Consider the following 6,000-nt stretch of genomic DNA (forward strand, 5'->3'; position numbering starts at 1 on the left):
AATGGTTACTATAGCATGAAAAACATGCGCAGAGGCGACTAATGGGTTCTGCGCATGTTAATTGTGCTATAGTAACCAGTTTTATCGAAAAAAAAAAGGTCGAAAAATGGCCATTTTTTTTTAAAAATCCCTGTACTATAGTACAGGGAAATTTTCGAAAAATGGCCGATTTTCGACCCTTTTATTTTTTGACATAAATAGTTACTATTGCATAATAAACATGCGCAGAGACGAATAATGGGTTTTGCGCATGTCAATTGTGCTATAGTAACCAGTTTTGACATAAATGGTTACTATAGCATAAAAAAATGCGCAGAGGCGACTAATGGGTTCTGCGCATGTTAATTGTGCTATAGTAACCAGTTTTATCGAAAAATAAAAAGGTCGAAAATTTGCCATTTTTTTGAAAAAATCCCTGTACTATAGTACAGGAAAATTTTCGAAAAATTGCCGATTTCCGACCCTTTTATTTTTTGACATAAATAGTTACTATTGCATAATAAACATGCGCAGAGGCGACTAATGGGTTCTACGCATGTTAATTGTGCTATAGTAACCAGTTTTGACATAAATGGTTACTATAGCATAAAAAACATGCGCAGAGGCGACTAATGGGTTCTGCGCATGTTAATTGTGCTATAGTAACCAGTTTTATCGAAAAATAAAATGGTTGAAAAATTGCCATTTTTTGAAAAAATCCCTGTACTATAGTACAGGGAAATTTCCGAAAAATTGCCGATTTTCGACCCTTTTATTTTTTGACATAAATAGTTACTATTGCATAATAAACATGCGCAGAGACGAATAATGGGTTCTGCACATGTCAATTGTGCTATAGTAACCAGTTTTGACATAAATGGTTACTATAGCATAAAAAACATGCGCAGAGGCGACTAATGGGTTCTGCGCATGTTAATTGTGCTATAGTAACCAGTTTTATCGAGAAAAAAAAAGGTTGAAAAATGGCCATTTTTTGGAAAAAATCCCTGTACTATAGTACAGGAAAATTTTCGAAAAATTGCCGATTTCCGACCCTTTTATTTTTTGACATAAATGGTTACTATAGCAATAAACATGCGCAGAGGCGACTAATGGGTTCTACGCATGTTAATTGTGCTATAGTAACCAGTTTTATCGAAAAATAAAAAGGTCGAAAAATTGCCATTTTTTGGAAAAAAATCCCTGTACTATAGTACAGGGAAATTTTCAAAAAATGGCCGATTTTTTACCCTTTTATTTTTTGACATAAATAGTTACTATTGCATAATAAACATGCGCAGAAACGAATAATGGGTTCTGCGCATGTCAATTGTGCTATAGTAACCAGTTTTGACATAAATGGTTACTATAGCATAATAAACATGCGCAGAGGCGACTAATGGTTCTGCGCATGTTAATTGTGCTATAGTAACCAGTTTTATCTAAAAATAAAAAGGTCGAAAATTTCACCTTTTCAAAATTCAATTATTATGCGATAATATGGCTATGTATTGCTTTGTATCATCTTATAGAGCCATAGTAACTAGTTTTGTCTAAAAATAAAAGAGTTGAATTTTTTTTCGAAAATTGCGTAAAATATCACCTTCTTATTCTTGGAACAACTCGGAACTTACTCGAAACTACTGAGTACTACTTGGACTACTCGGGATTACTCGGAACTAAACGTCACTACTCGGAACTACTCGGAACTACTCTGAACTGCTCTGAACTGCTCGAAACTACTCGAAACTACTCAGAACTAATTGTACCTACTCGGAACTACTCGGAACTATTCGGATCTACTCGAAACTACTCGGAACTACTCATCCCTACTCGTCACTACTCGAAACTACTCGAAACCACGCGAAACCACTCTGAACTACTCGGATCTACTCGGAACTACTCGGAACTACTCGGAACTTCTCATCACTACTCATCCCTACTCGTTACTACTCGAAACTACTCAAAACCACTCGAAACCACTCGGAACTACTCGGATCTACTCGTAACTACTCGGAACTACTCGGAACTACTCGCAACTTCTCATCACTACTCGGAACTACTCGTCAATACTCGAAACTACTCGGAAGTACTCGGAAGTACTCGGAACTTCTCGGAACTTCTCGGAACTACTCGGAACTACTCAAAACTACTCAGAAGTACTCGGAAGTACTCGGAATTTCTCGGAACTTCTCGGAACTACTCAGAAATACTCGTCACTACTCGGAACTTCTCGGAACTACTCGGAACTACTCGTCAATACTCTGAACTGCTCGGCACTACTCGAAACTTCTCGGAACTACTCGGATCTACTCGTCATTTCTCGAAACTTCTCTTATAGAGCTAAAGTAACAAGTTTTGTCGAAAAATAAAAGGGTCAAAATTTGCCATTTTTGGAAAAATGCCCAAAATATCACCTTTTTAAAATTCAATTATTATGCTGTAATATGGCTATATATTGCTTTGTATCATCTAATAGAGCCATAGTAACTAGTTTTGTCGAAAAATAAAAGGATTGAAATTTTGCAATTTTTTGAAAAAATCCCTATACTGTACAGTTGATTTTAGTAAGGCATTCGACCGAATTAATCACACTACCTTAATCAAAAAATTAATTAAATACAACATCTGTCCATCTGTGATCCCAACCGTTTGTAGCTTTTTAGCTGGTAGGTCACAATGTGTTAGGTTTAATGGAAGTTTATCATCCTTCAAACCAGTCACATGTGGAGTGCCCCAGGGAACCAAATTAGGGCCTATACTTTTCACGGTGATGGTAAATGACCTGTTAGAGCACGTTCCTGAGAGATGGAAGTTCGTGGACGATTTGACGATCGGTGAAATTAATCGTGTACCTCGAGGTAGGTGGTGATACTACTTTGGTTAGTCATTCTCTTCAGAGTTATCTCGATGCACTTCAGACCTGGTGTGATGAGAATGATATGCAACCTAACCCTGCTAAATGCAATGTAATGCATGTTCATTTTATGAGGAATGAACCCAATTTTGTACCGTTAACAATTGGAGACAATGTTAGAAGAGAAGTCTGTTGTTAAGTTACTGGGTGTCTTATTACAAAAGAACATGAAATGGGATTATCAAGTTAATGAAATGATATCCAAGTCCTCTCGTCGTTTGTTTATGTTATATATTTTAAAACGATATGGTGCACCTCGGGATGATCTTGTCTTTACCTATATAACGTACATCAGGCCCTTACTGGAGTATGCTAGTCCTCTATGGCATTCAGCAATCACTAAACAGCAATGCACCCAGTTGGAATTTGTTCAAAAAAGAGCCTTTAAGATCATCATATCGGATATAACAACTACACGGGGTACCAAGACACTTTAGAAATCTTGAATATAACATCTTTACAAGACAGACGGTTAGGTGTACTTGCCAAATTTGGAAGCAGTCTGGTGACATCTGGGCGTTTCACTTCGTGGATACCCGAGAACATCAAGCCCGAGAGGACTTTACGTTCCTTCAACAAGTACTGTGTACCTAGATGTAGAACTAACCGTTATGGGAATTCAACTCTTCCTAGTGCAATAAGAATTTTAAGTAAATAATAATACAGTAATTGTATTGATCCTTGGAATTAATGACATTTTTTAATTTAAATTTTAAGAGGACTTTATAAATACTGAATAATGAATAATTTTAAACTTGTATATATTTCTGAATTTCTATTAATTAGATCTAATAATAATCATTAATTTTAAATTTGTGCATATTATATTTTTGTATGATGTTTTAATTGGTTTTGTTTTTATGTCAATTTTAGTATAGGCCTATTGTTTTATATCTTTATCTCGGTTTTTTTGTTGTACCTTTTGTAAACTCATAAGATTTTCAACTTTTGTTGCATTTTGAGTGTTATACCTAATAAATAAATTAAAATAAATAAATAAATAAATAAAAATAGTACAGGGATTTTTTCGAAAAATGCCCAAAATATTACCTTTTTAAAATTCAATTATTATGCGATAATATGGCTATATATTATCCTATAGAGCCATAGTAACTAGTTTTGTCGAAAAATAAAAGAGTTGAAATTTTGCAATTTTTTGAAAAGAACAATGTGCTATATAGTACAGGGATTTTTTTTTTAAATACCCAAAATATCACCTTTTCAAAATTCAATTATTATGCGATAATATGGCTATATATTGCTTTGTATCATCTTATAGGGCCATAGTAACTAGTTTTGTCGAAAAATAAAAGGGTTGACATTTTGCCATTTTTGGAAAAGAAATCCCTGTACTATAGTAGGCCTACAGGAATTTTTTCGAAAAATGCCCAAAATATCGCCCTTTTAAAATAATTTATTATGCGATAATATGGCTATATATTGCTTTGTATCATCTTATAGAGCCATAGCAACTAGTTTTGTCGAAAAATAAAACGGATGAAATTTTTCGAAAAATGGCCAAAACACCAAGTTTTTTTAATTCAATTATTAGGCGATATTATTGCTATATATGTTTTTGTTTTATTTTATCGAATGAAGGTGATCTTTTGATGTTGAACGATAATACATTTCAAAAGCAAAAAAAAGATTTTTGAAGTTTTTTTTTTTAGTTTGTTTTTTGTTTATGTGTGCAGGGTTTTTTTCGCGTTTAGTTTTGCGCGGTGTTTTTCGAGACGGAGTTTTTCGCGTTTTTATTTTTGCTGAAATAAGAACTTAATTACAATGGTTAGTGAAGGAATCGAACCACTTACCTTGTTTGTTGTCTCGGTGTGTCTCTGCTGCACGATGACGTTTTACTCGTTGAGCCGTTGAACCCGGGTGATAGATGAACCGTTCTTTTGTTCTCTCATGATGGATATCGCGCATGTGTACATGGAATTTGTTACGTCACTATTATTAGGATAACCATACTATTACTGTAGTCGTATTGTACAATTACAGAGATATAACTATTAGAATGCAAAATACGTACATCGCAGAAATATTTGTATATTTATATTTAGTTGTATTTAGTTATCAGAATGATTATTTTGAATGTGTTTTTAGGCCTACTACTACGCATTCTCCGCAGCGCGCAGTGTCTGTACAGGGGTGGATCCAGGATTTTTGTGAAGTGGGGGGGGGGGGGGGGCGGGCGCAACTGTAGAGAGTCCACATCAAGTGAGCGCCACTATGGTTGGGGCTGAGTTGAGACGATTTTGAAAATGTAAAACCTTTAGATGGTCGGAAATGGCACTCTCACGTTTGTATAAATGTTTTAGATATGAAAACTGAGGTATTAGCCTATTAAAGGGTGACATATTTTCTATAGGCCTATTTTGAGTAAAAGCGTCACAACAGGGCGTTTTGCGCAAATATCGCCCTTTTAAAATAATTTATTATGCGATAATATGGCTATATATTGCTTTGTATCATCTTATAGAGCCATAGCAACTAGTTTTGTCGAAAAATAAAACGGATGAAATTTTTCGAAAAATGGCCAAAACACCAAGTTTGTATAAATGTATTAAAAATTGATATTTTAGATATGAAAACTGAGGTATTAGCCTATTAAAGGGTGACATTTTCTCTATAGGCCTATTTTGAGTAAGCGTCACAACAGGGCGTTTCGCGCAAATCGGCGGGAAAAGGTGCTTTTCCGGGGCCGTCGACAGGAACTGTGGCGAAGCGAACTTTGTTAAATGACGCAATGGTACAATCTTGCACATAAAAATTCATGATAAATGGCACCTCTAATTTGGAGGAAAATACACTCTCATATGTAGCATGCTACCAATGAGCAAAACGATCATACTTCTTCCCTCCAATAAACACACGTGACTAATTACAGGACGATATAACATTTTGTTGCCGATTTTATTCACTCATTTTTTAGTTTTGATTGCGTTGCGTTCAAGTTCAATGCAAACGTACATCTAGGGGAAGCCCCGAAAAAAAGCGCAAATTCAATGTTTATTATAGCTCAATATTTATTTACATCAATTTGTTCGAGAAATTAAATATATAAATAGGTATTGATACAGTTGGATGGATAGCAGAATTAT

Source organism: Antedon mediterranea, chromosome 1, assembly GCF_964355755.1.
Source record: "Antedon mediterranea chromosome 1, ecAntMedi1.1, whole genome shotgun sequence".
NCBI lineage: Eukaryota > Metazoa > Echinodermata > Crinoidea > Comatulida > Antedonidae > Antedon > Antedon mediterranea.